This window comes from Diabrotica virgifera, chromosome 5, assembly GCF_917563875.1.
Source record: "Diabrotica virgifera virgifera chromosome 5, PGI_DIABVI_V3a".
Classification (NCBI taxonomy): Eukaryota; Metazoa; Arthropoda; class Insecta; order Coleoptera; family Chrysomelidae; genus Diabrotica; species Diabrotica virgifera.
The window spans coordinates 214,053,827-214,069,986 of NC_065447.1; the positions used below are offsets into that span (position 1 = coordinate 214,053,827).

Below are 16,160 nucleotides of genomic sequence, written 5' to 3' on the forward strand. Positions count from 1 at the left end.
TTATTTTTTTCTATGGATGCTTTACAATATGCAACTATTCTCACTAGTTATATACATTCAAAGAGAACAATTCCTCACGCAGGCGCAGTGAGAAAAGTCGGCCATTGCAGTGAGAAATATTTTTTTCTCACGGGTTCTCCTACGGTCTTTCATACTATGATCGCCGTTTCCATGGTAGCATGCACAATACAAACCCAATTAATGTTGTCAAATAAATATGTTAAAGCAAAACCTACCAGGAATTACCTTTCAAAACTGTTCAAAAATAACTGTTAATTAGAATTTAAAAAAATAAGGTATATAAATTTTAAGAATATTAGATACCTCCATGTATGTATATGTATTTTATTTCAATGTATGCATATCATATACCTAAAAGCATCTAAATTATTTAATTTTGAAGTTTGAACTCTTGACAAAACCGCATCCATAGAAAAAGTACAGTGTACAACGCATGAGAAAATGACATATTTCTCCATCGCTTCTCTCTCTCCCTCCCTCGTGCCAACAAACTTTTGCGCTCGTGAGAAATATGTCTTTTTCTCACTTGTTGTACAATATACTATAAATTAACTGAATGACAGGGGAAGAGAAGTATTTTTGAAGTGTGTAAAATTTACACTTTTAACTTTTACAGACTTAATACTTTTCTTCCACTGTCATTTAGTTACCGTAAGTGTACACGAAACATATCAAGCGGGGATTTTTGCAGTTACTCGAGCGCGTCAGAAAATCACATGGGGAGAAACCTTGTACCCTGTAAATGTCCCCTACCATATATTGGCTCTTAATACAGGGGAGTTCGTTAAGGGGGGTCCGAAAAAAAAATATATCCTTAGAAAAAAACTCGAAATCGTCGGATTAAGATAAGGTAAGTTAAGTACATGCAGATCAGTGTTCAAAAATCTGATGATTTGAGCAGGGTGTAAGGAAATGGGTGAGTCAAAATAGTAATTGGTGAGTAATGGTGAGGTGGGGTGGGGGGTTCTTTAAAATCTTAAATAGGAGCCCCCATTTTTTATTGCAGATTTGGATTCCTATCGAATATTAATTTTTTCGAATTAGGAATAGATGGCTCTATAATGAAAAAGAAACGATTGTTGGAAATGGAAAATTAAAATATGAGAAGTCCCCACATCAATGGAAAACTTAACCTTTTTCTGCTTGTAGGACCTGCTCTTCACAACCCAATAGGTCCCCATAACGCTCGAGTAACTGCAAATTTAGCATACTTGCCTCCCCTCAGTGGCGTAGCGTAGTGGGTGCGGCAGGGGCAGTCCGCCCCGGGCGGCACTTTTTAGGGGGCTGCAAAATTTAACAATAAATAATATGTTTTGTAAATATTTGAACCATTTTATATTTTTATCGCAACTACAAATTAGGACCGATTGAAAGGAGCACGGAATTTTTTATTACTTATTTTGTGACGAATTCGAGGAAAAATATTTACAAACAAGGGGACTTGACATGAGATTGTGCGCTCAGAAAGTAAATGTTTTGCAGATGATATTGACACAGAAAATAGAGGAATGGGCAAATGGCGCTGTAGGTTATGCAAAAATATGTGTGAAGAACTTTTCATAAAACCTTAAGGCGCATAACAAGAAAGCATATTTTTGATTACGGAACTAGAGATGCTAACTTGTCTTGTGAAAATGAGTTGAGACGAAACCTGTTTTCTTCGTTAGATAGAGTTATTGTAGAAATCCGTGAGCTTTTTTAACAGCTACAAAAATTAACGGATCAGTTTGCTTATCTACCGCCGGCTATATTATTAGATCCGGACGACACTGAATGGAATCTAGACTACGCATCTGACGAAATTGACCAGCAGGATTTCAAGCTGGAAAGACTTCGAAAATAAATTGATTAATGCAGACTTACCTGAATTATTTAAATTTATTGTTAAATCCAAGCTGGAAGATAGTCTATCCAATATTTTAATAATGTTCCGAATATTTTTCACAGTTGCTATAAGCAATGCCAGTTGTGAGAGAATCTTTCAAAATTGAAATTGATTAAAAATAATTTAAGATCGACAATGAGTACTAAGACTAACTATTTTGGCTATTTTGTCTATTGGGCAAGAGTGTGTGATGCGATAGACATTGACGGTGCAATAAAAGACTTTGCTCTTAAAAAAGTGGACGTATATTTTTTTAATTAAAGACGGAAGTTTTGTTTTTAATTCTAACAAATACTCATATTATGTACTTGTCAATAAAAATTAAAATATAACATTATAGTATCGTTCCAGTTCTAATTAAAATTGACACCCCATAGGTACCTAAGTTATATCAATGTATCTAATTCAGCGGTTCTCAATCTGTGGTACATGTACCACTGGTAGTACATTTCCTTTCTTGAGGTGGTACACAAAACGTATCAACAGCCAAAATCAGCACACTATTATAGTTAATTAGATCACCTAGTTAGATATGTATTTCAGTTAGGTGGTACCAAAAATAATAAAAAGTATTTGGTGGTACATGACACAAAAAGATTGAGAACCGCTGATCTAATTGGTTAAAGTAAAAGACTTTTTGTATTAATAAACGTGATTGTAAAACTTACATAAACTTTTTATTTAAAATCTAACTTGTATAATGCAAAATAATGATGACAGTTCTCGCCGAAAAGGTATTTATAATAATTAATGTATGTATGTAATGTATAGTATACATTAAATTAAAATACCTAAATAAAGGACGGCAAAATTGTCTCCTGGCCCGGGCAGCCGATACTCACGCTCGCCACTGCCTCCCCTACTATTAGAATTATTTAAATTAAGTTTTAATTTTCAAAAAATAATAGAGGGTGGATTTTGGACGTGCACTGAATTACATAAGCATACTACAATAAAAATTGAATTAATAATGAGAAGTGTAATAAATTAGTGGAAGTCAATAATATAATACGATAAACCATGGGGTTACATCCATCATCCATCTTTTCATGTCTTAGATTACTACTTATAAGTAATTGGTTATTGATGGTACTACCTATAAGGTTATTGATGGAATAATATAGTAGCATAATGGATTTAAAAAATAACTAAAAATATCGTGAAAAAATTAATGATATTGTACAAACCTACGCTTAAGGGGAACGGAGCAAAATGCAAAGTTTTGACGCATGTCAAAATTTTCAATGTGTTTTAAATGTATTCATTTTTTTCAAATTATACGAAGACTAATAAGTATTTTTGAAAAATTTAAAAGCAGAATGAAAGATTGCATTATTACCAAGGGCAGAAAGTTCCTTACAATAAATAAAAAGTTTCTTTTGAATGAAATATTTGCAATTAAAAATCACAATAAATTTTCTCTTTTATTCTCACCCATGTAACTTATTAAAATAAACATTATAGAACTATATAAACATTATAGTCCCCCGTTTCGGGGACTTTTTGCCCTCGGTAATAATGTAATCTTTCGTTCGTATTAATTTTCATCGTACAATACGTATTAGTTTTCTCAAGATTCGAAAAAAATGAATACATTTAAAACACATTGAAAATTTTGATGCGTCAAAATTTTGCATTTTGCTCCGTTCTCCTTAAAAAGGGGAATTTTGTTGGACTTTATGAAAAAGTAAAATTTCAACATTATTGTATGTTAACGAAAACATGCGCAATACTGCTTTTCATCGCTTCTCATTTGTTTCGGGCACTTGTCATGTGTCATATAATACATTCATGTGACACATGACAAGTGCCCGAAACAAATGAGAATCACTGCTTCTCATTTATTTCGGGTACTTGTCATGTCGTGTGTCATATAATTGTGACACATGACAAGTGCCCGAAACAAATGAGAAGCGGTGAACAGGCCCTGCTATTGGCTGTGAGTTTCGACGGTAGCGCTCTCTCGCGGTTTGAAACTTGTACTTTTCTGATAAAATTGGTGTACGTGAAATATACAAAACGAGAAAAATAGATATTTATCTAAAAAAACACAAATTATGAACTGAAATATTATTGTAACCTGATTACTGAACGAGTACACAGAATTAATATTATAATTAATTATGTTTTTTTATATTATTCATTATAGTTTTAATATTTAATATATATAAATTCGTGCGACTGGATGACTGCTTACGCAAGAGGCGATTGAGAAAAAGAAGAAGTTTATGTGAAATTTAGAGGTTACCTCTGTTTTTGTTGGCTGTGAGTTTCGTCGGTAGCGCTCTCTCGCGGTTTGAAACTTGTACTTTTCTGATAAAATTGTTCAAATTCAATGCACAAAACTGCCACTAACAGCTCTGGCGAAAACTATCAAATCCCCTCTACTCATCGGCAATAGGGACCTGACTGTTACACAGTATTGCCAGGTTTAGTAAAAAATTGGAAAGAAACTGTATTTATATGGAATGAAACCCCAATTGATTGTAAGGAAAATTACATTTTATATTGGTTTTGACGTTTCGATTTCCAATCCGGAAATCGTTTTCAAAAAATATAATAAATTCAGAAATTGTTAACATGTGATGTTTACAAATAGTCGCTTTGTAGAGGCAATTTGACAATTGACATACCTATCTGGCCATGATCTTGTAGACAAATAGCCATTTTTTGAGTTGTAATACTTGGTAATGTTGGAACCTGAGATTGATGATATCAAATTCTGATTTTTGTTTGCTTATATAGTTAAGTTTAAGTTATATTTAATCTTTATGACAAATGTTAGATGACTTGTATTATTACTCCCAGGACACGAGGAAGAAGAAATGTTTTGGAAAAAAGAAATAAGTTGTTTACATTAAATTATTTTAAATACCCAAATATCCCTATTTCCCTATGAAACAAAATTATGCAATTAAAATTACTTTGAACCCATTTGAAATGGTATTTGGAAATAAAATTTGAAGTGTTTAACAGTGTCAGTTGTCAAAACGTCAGGTCAGTCAATTTAGATAATATACGAATAAAAAATATAACCTTGCTGTGAAAAATAAGATGTTTTCATTTAGGTTAAGAGCAATAATTGTAAAATCCAAATTTGGGTAACGAAAGATAAAAAATGATATCTTTTGGTTTATAAATTTTTTATCAGTCGTTTATTGTATTTAAAAACATGCTGGGGTAAACCCATAGATATATTTAGAGTCGGATAAACCAGTCATCTGACCCTGAATCAACTCTAAAGCAGACGCAGCTGTAAACAAATACCTGAAAGCAGCAGACCGTGGATGCAGGAAAGAAGACTTAATAACAAAAATGCCTTTTTCCGCTCCAATTATATTTGATATAAGCTATTTTTGTTTGCGACAAAATTTGAAGATACAGAAAGAAAATCAGGAGATGCAGGACATATAATAAGCAATATCAGTGAAAAAAATCTTATACTACAATAATAATACGATAATGAAGAGTTTGTGAAATCCCAAACCTTGCCTAAGGATAAACGCCAACCATAAAAACCAAACCAACCTTGAATAGTAAATCATTTTCAAAAATATAATTGTACAAAATACCACTACATAAATTTACAATCTTTAGGAACAGTATAACTGAAAGAATCATCTAGGAATGGATAGAGGATAGTAATCAAGTCAATACAAAAATAAATGACTGGTGAAATGTAACGAAACCTACAAGAGATAGAGAAGATGGATAGCTCAAAAAAGCAAACAGTGGAAAACCACGTAAAACTGATTCAAACAGGCTACTAGTTAAACTATACAGATATGTATGATGTACTTACTATTGCTATACAGATGTACTATACAGATTACATATTAAAATAACATGAGAATAAAGAACCCCAAACCCGCTATACAGAGAGAAGTCCCTATAATTTTTTAAGGAATGTTAAATAAATAAATAATAAGGAAAATTTAATGAAGCAAAATAATTGTAGTAAAAATAAAATTCTTAAGGACCCATATAAATTTACAGTATTTAGGGATAGTATAATTGAAAGAATCAACGATGAATATAAATTCATACGGAGAGAATGGATAGGATAAATTCTAAAACTTCTGGGAAGACTGAAGTAAAACAAAAAGTATGGCTGACGAAATGCAACAAAACCTAAAAGAGACGGTGAAGATGGATAAATCAAAAAGCAAAAAATGATAAAACTACGTAAACTTGATCAAAACTAGCTAATGATTATAAAGTATGAGAAAACAGAGCGCCTAAACGCTACACAAACAGCTGTTATCAAAGATGGAGAAGATGAATAGGTCAAAAAAGAAAATAATGGTAAAACCATGTAAAATTGATCAAAACTGGCTAATAATTATAAAATATGAGTAAACAGAACTTCAAAACGCTACACTGATAGCTGTTATCAAAGAAGACATGCGAAGAGAACGGATAGGATAAATTTTAAAACTTCTAGGAAGACTGAAGTAAATAAAAAAATAATGGCTGGAGAAATACAACAAAACCTACAAGTGAAGATGGATAGATCAAAAACACAAACAATGGTAAACAGCGTAAAATTGATCAAAACCGGCTACTAATTTTAAAATATGAGAAAAAATAACCCCAAAACGTTATAAAGATAGCTGGCCATACAAATTTTTAAGGAATATTAAATTATCACAGTTAACAGATTCAACAAGTATAGAAAAATAAAAATTATAGTATCTTGTGGTAACACAAAACCCTTAAATACTGACGTGAATGTTTCAGAACGCAGATACTGACATGCGGTATGTCATACCTACCGTTGCCTATTCTCGTTTGTTTTCAATATTAATTTGTCTGAAATCGCTGTATTTGTTTTTTACGTCAACTACGGAACGATTATTCACACTGCTGTAGAATAAAATACTGCCCCACCCAGTGCCGGACTAACCATTAGGCAAAGTAGGCAGTTGCCTAGGGGCCTCGGCCCCAAAGGGGGCCTCGCGGGGCCAAAACGAAAAAATGTTGAAAAAATCAAATATCGCACCATACCACAAAAGTTATGGTGGACGTATAAAGCTACATTAAAATGCATACTTTTGTTCACATAGAAAGTATATGCTGTGGGAATATATCGCTACCTTTGGTAGAAGGACCAGTACTACAGATGGAAACAAGGAAACAAGATTCGAAAGTGAGCAAAAAAAACACAAGAAAAATCGGGAGAAAGAAAAGATCCTTAATCAAAATCCAAAACAGAAGCAAAACTGATTTAAGCTCAGTTTAACACGGAAATCCATAGCTAGTGAAGCTGCAACCAATGAAAATGCACGTGATGGAATAGAAATAACTAAGGGAAACGTAGCTTCCCTAACTGAAGAAGATGAAAAAACATGTAACGACAGTTCTATTCCAGTTCAACAAGTTAAAAAACCAGAAACCGAAACTGAGGTAAAAATTGAAGTTAAAGATAAATTGGGTCATAAATTCGGAAAGCGGCATAGGATTACGGAATACAGTAACTAAAGAAGTAGGGACATTTTGGATTGGGAAAGGTCTTCAGAATGTAAAAACCTTGATGGAAGTGTTTCAGCGTCAAAAAGAAATTTTGAAGGCATTACAAGATTTTTATACAATCTATGGTTTTTCGAAAACAAAAATTTAAAGAGATTGGCCAACGTATTTTCCCTCAAATGGAATATCGTATTTTTATAATAAGTATAATAAGTATTTGTTGAACGAAACGAAACATTCATAATGAATGAGTTTTGGGTAACAATTTTAGAACGCATCAACGCTATCAGTAAATCATTGCAGAGAGAAGAGATTGAATTTCAAACTGCAGTTCAGATTCTAAATTCACTTTTGAAGTTCTTAAAATTCCAAAAAGATAAATTTGCTTTATACGAGCAGAGCGCCTGCGACCTACAATACTCTGAATATTCTCTACTATACTCTAATTACTGAGCTGAATCGTCGATTGACAGTGTACGGGTCAATGAACTTAGTATTTCACTTTTGTGTTTTTCCAAAATTGAGTGATAGTCAAATAAAGGAGTGTGCTTCAAAACTACATGAAAAATATCCTGATGATATTGAATCTGAACTTGAAAATAAACTAAAACAGTTCAAATATTTTATAGCCCAGCTTCAGACTTGCAGGGAATAGCTATTTGTGTAACAAGGGAGGAAAGTGCTACTTTTCCTCCCGAGAATGAAGTTTACTGCCCGACGCGTAGCGGAGGGCAGTAATCATTCGTGGGAGAAAAAGGCACTTTACTCCCATGTTATACATATGATTTTTCCACCTTCCTCAAATATCAAGTAATTTGTTCATTTTTAAATAATTTATTTATGTAACTAACTGACAAAATTTATTAGAGCGCTAAAACTAACAAGTAGTACAGTATAATTGTATACTCATTCAATTTTGTATGTATACAGTATGTATACTCATATAATTGTATAGTCATACAGTATAATTGTGTACTCTCAAATATAAGTCAAATTATTAATGTAAACATTGTTAAATCAAAATAACAATTTACTGTTTTTACCATTCTGCAAAATACAGGGTGCTCTATAAATAAATTAAAATGTACAAATACTTACGTAATAGATAAAAGATTATGGTATAGAGCGTCAATAAGTTATTTCATCAATGACATACCATGACGTCACTTTTACTTTTCCTCCCTAGGGAAAAAAGTACTGTCCCTCCCTAGGGAAAAAAGTACTGTCCCTCCCTAGGGAGGAAAACTACGACTTTGCTCCCTACAATCAGGTCAGGAAAAGTATACTTTCGATAGAGGTAGGTGGTAATAGCTATTTGTATAACAAGGGAGGAAAGTGCTACTTTTCCTCCCGAGAATAAAGTTTACTTCCCGACGCGTAGCGGAGGGCAGTAATCATTCAAGGGAGGAAAAGGCACTTTACTCCCATGTTATAATATGGTTTTTCCACCTTCCTCAAATAACAAGTCATTTTTTCATTTTTACTTAATTTATTTATGTAACTAACCAACAAAATTTATTAGAACTAAAACTAACAAGTACGTACAATATAACTGTCAAATATAAGTCAAATTAATAATGTAAACATTGTTAAATCAAAATAACAATTTACTGTTTTTTACCATTCTGCAAAACACAGAGTGTTTTATAAATAAACGTTAAAATGTATAGAAACTTACGTAATAGAAAATAGATATTGTACAGGGCGTCAATAAGTTACATTTCATGAATGAAATACCATGCCGTCACTTTTACTTTTCCTCCCTAGGAAGGAAAAATATTTTCCTCCCTAGGGAGGAAAAGTACAACTTTGCTCCCTACAATCAGGTCCGGAAAAGTATACTTTCGGTAGAGGTAGGTGGAAAAACAATTTATTCCTGCTTCACAGTCATTTTGGGTTATTTCGCAACGGACGAACGGACATTTTCAAAAATAAAAATTATTAAAAACGGAGAAACCTAAGTTTCTTAAGGGGCCTCATAGCTTGGGTTGCCTAGGAGCCTCAGGATTTTTAATCCGGCACTGGCCCCACCCCAAATAAAATTCAATTTATTTTTTTACTTTAAATTAAAAAAATGGTGGAGGTTCTAACAAAATCCTTTAGAACTGAATTACAAAAAAAACTAGCATTGGTAACTAAAAAATAGTAAAATAATGTTGAAAACACTTGAAATTAGAACAACTGGATGAACTTGCTGCCATACTAATACCGAAAGAATACTGAATGGACTGCTTATATAAGAAAATGCTATAGAAATGTAAACCCTGATATGCGGTACGTGATACCGCAAAAAAACTTTGCGGTAACGTAGCTCAAAGACTAAACCATACTAAAACGGCAGAAGTTGGGAGCAGGTACAATTCCACACCACTTGAAGGTGCACAGATGGTTTTCTAGGAATCTTTTGTAAAGCAAGTTTTACAAGAAAATTCATTTCGGCGGGGTATGGCATCGGTGACCATATGTACTTATTTAAGTAGGACAGTACTTATTTTTTAAATATTTTCCTAATGTACTTTAAAACCTTTCTAAGGACACGCAAATGTACTTATTTTTTCTAAAAAAATTAATATTTTTATCTTTTATAAGTACCGCATTTATACTCACTCCTGTTGGACAGGGAATTGGGCAGGGAAGTGGGCAGCGTGAACGTGTAAATAGCTCATTCGCGCTGCCGCTGCTAATGCTACTGCCATTGCAGTTTTATGAAGCCATTCTGAAAGTAGAAGGTGATAAAATAAATGCAGCAGATGCTGCCCAAGAATACTTTAATCTTAAAAACAAATTACAACATCGGTTGGACGCATTATTTTTGCTGCTTAAAGTGAGAGAACGTCTTGGTAAACTTGAAGACGGGCAACCCGCTACTGAAAACGTCAGTACACAAATGAGACATTTTTACACAAAATGTGTAACCTACCTAGAAAACTGGAGTACAAATCTTCATGAGTTCAAACTATTCAAATGGATAGATCTAAGAAACGAAATAACATGGAACGATGTTTGCTATTCACTTGAAGCATTTAAACTGTATATCAAGGCAACCATTTTAAATCAAGATCAACTCTTTGATGAACTGGGAATTTTGAAAGACGTGGCTAGTGTAAAAACTGATGAGTGGAACAGAGAAGAAAAAAATAGTCAGGATCGATGGCTTGAAGTTTTTAAGTGTGTAGATCAATTCAAACTGAAAAATTTACAAACATTATGCGAATTTATGTTTTGCCTTCCGGGTACTAGTGTGGCTATCGAGTGTTTATTTTCTGTAATAAATAATTATTGGACGTCGGAAAAATCACAAATGTCAGGTGTACGCAAATTTTGATGAGACTTGTAATGAAATGTGTCATTTACTTCAGTCGAAGCCGGATCTTCTTAAATTAATTTTAAGTTCAGAAAAATATGAATGGTACAAAAAACCGGAAGATGGGGCTATTCCAGGTCCCTCATCTAAAAACTTTTAATTACAGGTTTCTAACTTTTTTAAAGTTAATATAATATGTTGTTTAATTTAATTGATATAATTTTTTATGTTTAGCTACATAATTTATTTATTTTTATTGACAAGAAGTTATGCTTGTCCAATAAAAAGATACATTTTGCGTTTTTAATACATTTTTGTTTTTTGTACTTTTTTTCTTTAAATAGATATGGTCACCGTAGGCATACCGCATGTCAATGTTAAGAGTTAAATTCTGTCGGACCAATATACAATTGTCAGGGCCGTAACTAAGCCATACAGCGCTCTTGGCGATTGGAATGAAATTGCGCCCCTACCAGGGGGTTTGGGGGGTATGGAATACCCCGCAACGTAACGGGGGGTTCGCAATTTTGAATTTCACACTGCAAAATTGTTAGTTTTTAATCGTTTTGAGATTGGTTTGCAACGGGTTTAATTTTAATTTGTCATTGGTAATGGTGAAGTTTTATTATTTTCTGAAAGGAATTCGTCCATCAGACTTCTTAATTAAATTACGTGTGAGTCACTAATAGTGAGAAATACACTTTTAGTGCACGTTTCTATTGTAAAATTTATCCATATTTTGAACAATTCTAGTAGTTTTTTTTTTAATTTATACTCAACGATATAATAACCTTTTAACTGTAGCCTATAACCTTTTTATTTTGATCACCTACATGTGTCTTTTGATCTGGGGATTATAAGTAATAAGGTAGACTATCCATTAACATATATACATATTTATTTACATAGAAATATAATATTGACAGAATACAATAAAATCTTCTACAAATAAAGATTAACCTGTCGAACTTAGTAAAACATACATAGTTTGGAATGGTATTTTAGGCAACTAAAACTTAACTTTTCTTGCTTTAAGTTTTGCAAACTCTTTTATGACATCGTTGTAGTCGATTTTCGAAGCAATGTTGTATTCTATAGATAGAATGGCAAGATTTGTCTGTCTTGCTTCATTCATGCTGGAACGCAAATAGTTTTTAATAATTTTGAGTTTACTGAATGATCTTTCACATGATGCCACACTGACAGGCATGGTCAAAAATATTCTTATAGCTATTTCAATGTTTGGGTAGGCATCTCTTAGTCCATATTTTGAAATCGCTGTGAGAATATCCAAATGCGTTGCCTTTTCGATATTTTCAAAAAGCTCATTTGCATGGTATTTAAATGAAGAAACCTCGTTGACTAGTTCAACTGTATCTACATCCCTACTATACTTCAACCCGAAATCGGCTGCACATTTTTCTAGGTGAGAGATGGATTGCTGGCTTAAGGACTTCCCAGACAAAAAACTAAAATCGGATGACACTTGATGGTAAATTTCTGCCCTCTTTCCCATTTCACTAGAAATTTTATCAAACACGGCATAGCACTCTTTCTCAAATAGTTTTTGAGGACCTAGTGTTCGTGACTGATCTTCTGCCAGCTCTCCAGCCATCATCTTGACCTTTTTTATCCTTTTAGAAGGGAATTCACTGGGAATAGTCAAAGAGTCACACGTAGCTTTAGCATTTTCCAAAAATTTTGTAACTCCTTCTTTGCGCATTTCTTCTACTTTTTTTGCTAAACCCAAGAGCAAACTAGACGCTACATCCAGAGTTGTACCTTTCCCTTGAAGAGCCTTGTTTGTACAATCTACACTGACCAAAATATCAGACCACATTTCCAAAAGCGACACAAATTCAAAATCAATTTGTTTTAAAACTTTCATAGCACCAGAAACTGTGTCTGCATTCCAGTCGTTGTCTCTGTCAGTCATGCTTATCAAAATCTTGTAAACAGAGGTTAGACCATTCTTAAGAGATGTCACGGCTTGACGCCTGGACGACCATCTCGTGTCACAATGTCTTTTGAGTGTGGTATTGAGACAACCAAGCAAGGCCTCCCATCTCGAGGTAGAGCTGCTGAAAAATTTGAAAAAATCCAAAACCTTTCCGAAAAAAGTTGTCATCATTACTGAAACTTCTGCAGCATGCACGCCTACGAGATTTAGGCTGTGTGCCGCACAAGGCACAAATGTTGCCAGGTCATTTAACTGGGATATGTGTGCTTGAACGCCTTCATATTTTCCGGCCATGTTTGATCCGTTGTCGAATCCTTGTCCACGAGAGTTCTGTATATCCAAGTCATCAGTTTTAAGTTTTTCCAAGATTTCTTGAGATATCCCTCTTCCTGTCTTCTGGTGAGTTATGACGAAGTCCACAAAGCTCTCTTCAACAGAGCATTTACCATCCTCGATAGTAACATATCTGATTACTTGGCTCATCTGCTCTAAATGAGCTGTGTCTGGGGTGCAGTCGAACATGATGGAGAAATACTTTGCACGTTTTATCTTCCTCAATATTTCTGATCTGACATTACTTCCCAAGAGGTCTATGACTTCATTTTGAATAAGGGGAGAAAAATAGCTAGTGACATTCTTTCCATGTTTAACTGTTTCTATGTGTTTAGCTAGTTAAGGATTATAATGACTAATAAGCTCTAAGGTACTCAGAAATATACCACAGTTGCTGTCACCAATCAAGTCCGATCCACCTCTTAAAGCTAAGTTATTCCTAGCACAGTGAAGAATAACATCTACAATACACTTCAGAATGTTGGTCCACTTGTCTGTTTCAGCTTGTATTAGCTTTTGATGTCCTGCGTCAACAGACTTGCCTGTTTTTTGTTTTTTGTTTTTGTTTACAACAAAAAACAAATGTGTTCTTCCAATTTGTGCAAAAAGTTTACTTTCTCGAAAAGTATTTACCTATAAATAATGGGTTTCCTTCATAGCCAATTTTGCGCCCTCGTTGTACCTGCGCCTTTGGCGGGGGCACATCTCGCCACCGCCTAGTTACGGCCCTGACAATTGTGAGAAAATATGAACGCAATCAACAATATAGTAATTTTATTATTGTTTAAAGTTTACAGTGTAAACTGAAAAACGAAACTATTTAGCATCGGTATTTTAAATGCGAAAAATGTGTGTCAACTATTTTTGGTAAAAGAAACAATATAACTCTTCAGAACCGTTTCAAACAGAGTAAAATAGACCGTAAAAGGCACTTGTTTAGTTGAAACAGTTTACAGAATATGTTTAAAATGTATAAATAAGCAATGGTGAGAAAATATTAACGCAATAAATACATATACAGGGTGTAACAAAAATACAGGTCATAAATTAAATCACATATTCTGGGACCAAAAATAGTTCGAATGAACCCAACTTACCTTAGTACAAATATGCACAGAAAAAAGTTATAGCCCTTTGAAGTTACAAAATGAAAATCGATTTTTTCGAATATATCGAAAACTATTGGAGATTTTTTATTGAAAATAGATATGTGGCATTCTTATGACAGGTGCATCTTAAAGAAAAATTATAGTGAAATTTGTGCTCCCCATAAAAATTTTATGGGGGTTTTGTTCCCTTAAACCCCTCCAAACTTTTCTGTACGTTCCAATTAAATTGTTATTGTGATACCATTAGTTAAATTCAATATTTTTAAAACTTTTTTAGCTCTTAGTATTTTTTCTGTAAGGCAGTTTTTATCGAGTTGCGGCTTCTTTTTTAATATGTTTACATAAAAATTTTATGGGGATTTTGTTCCTTTAAACCCCCCAAATGTTTGTGTACGCTCCAATTAAACTATCACTGCGATACCACTAGTTAAACAAAATGTTTTTAAAACTTTTTTGCCTCTTTGTATTTTTTCGAGAAGGCACCTTTTATCGAGATATGGCTTCTTTTTTAATACGGTTCAAAATATACCTAAAAATGTAAATCATACATAAATTTTCATATTATTACCAAGTCTCCATAATCGTACTTAACCATATACAAATATGTGATGGATTTGACAAATATTCAAAATATCTCGATAAAAAAACTGACTTTTCGAAAAAGTACTAAGAGCCAAAAAAGTTTTATAAATATTGTGTTTAAGTAATGGTACTACAATAATAATTTAATTGGAACGTACACAAAAGTTTGGGGGGGTTTAAAGGAACTAAACCCCCATAAAAATTTTATAAGTTGTCCAAATTTCACTATAATTTTTTCTTAAGATGCTACTGTCATAAGAATGCCATATGTCCATTTTCAATAAAAAAATCTTTAATAGTTTTCGATATATTGAAAAAAATCGATTTTCATTTTGTAACTTCAAAGGGTTGTAACTTTTTTTATATGCACATTTGTACTAAGGTAAGTTAGGTTCAATCCAACTATTTTTGGCCCCAGAATATGTGATTAAATTTATGACCTGTATTTTCGTTACACCCTGTATATTTATAGCAATTTTATTATTGTTAAAATGTAAACTCAAAAACAAAAATTTGTAGCGCGCGTATTTTGGATGTGAAAAATGTATGTCAACTATTTTTGGTAAAGTCCTCAATTCTTGATCTAGGAGTGGCTTGAAAAATATGCGCAATGTTTCTCGAGTGTTATTCAAAATACTTAAATAATGTGAGTCTGTTAAATAACTTTCACAATGGTATAAAATATCATCAAATTTTAAACAGATTCCTAAACTGTCCGAATTTTGAATATAAAGTTTATCAAAAAATTAGTTTTAATTTATTTATTTATAATTTATTTAAGTCAGGAAGAAGGCTCATTAAAAAAATAATTAATACCAACCTTGAATATATTTGTTTTAGATCCCTGAACTCAAAAATTAACAAACTTCACCAACTGATGTCGACACCAAAATGTTGCCGGCTCGAACTAGGAGGGTACGCGAACTGAACGTTAGGTGGCCTCGAAACGAATTGCCTGGCGACTTGATGGATTCAAAAGAGTATACATTTTGCGTTCATTCATTCCACGATTTAATTCCGCACAAAATATTACATCACAAAATACATAGTTTGCACTGGAGTAAGGGTAACAGATAAACGGGATGAATCGTTGTGGTAAAAGCCATCTTATTTTTATCGCCACATTTTTAAATCTTTAAAGGAAAATCATTCTTATAATCATACCTTAACAATTTAGTAAGAATTAAATCAACAAATATAGATTTAAGCACCAAGTTGTCAACTTTTCCTTGCAGTCATAAAAATATGTTCCAGGTGAAGATTTTTCGAACAAAAAATCAAATTTAATAGATAACTGGAAATGTTACGGTCATCATCATCATCATTCTCTTTGCCTTATCCCTATGCGGGGTCGGCTTCCCTAATTGCATTTCTCCACACAATTCTATCTTGGATCGTACAATGTTAATCCCCTTTACCAACATGTCCTGCCTTATCGTCTCCCCCAGGTCTTCTTTGGTCTTCCTCTCCTATTCCTTCCAGGAATCTGCACTTCAG

General features: G+C 33.2%; 1 protein-coding gene across 3 annotated transcripts in view; it reads right to left on the bottom strand.

The window, feature by feature from the left end:
- The window catches only part of LOC126885281 (lipopolysaccharide-induced tumor necrosis factor-alpha factor-like), a 202,910-nt gene extending 187,183 nt beyond the window's left edge, over positions 1-15,727 (bottom strand). For all 3 annotated transcript variants that reach the window (XM_050651781.1, XM_050651780.1, XM_050651782.1), the window contains exon 1: positions 15,484-15,727. The gene's annotated coding sequence lies outside the window, so the exon portion shown is untranslated. The remainder of the gene's footprint in view (positions 1-15,483) is intronic.
- Between the last annotated feature and the right edge of the window lie 433 nt (positions 15,728-16,160).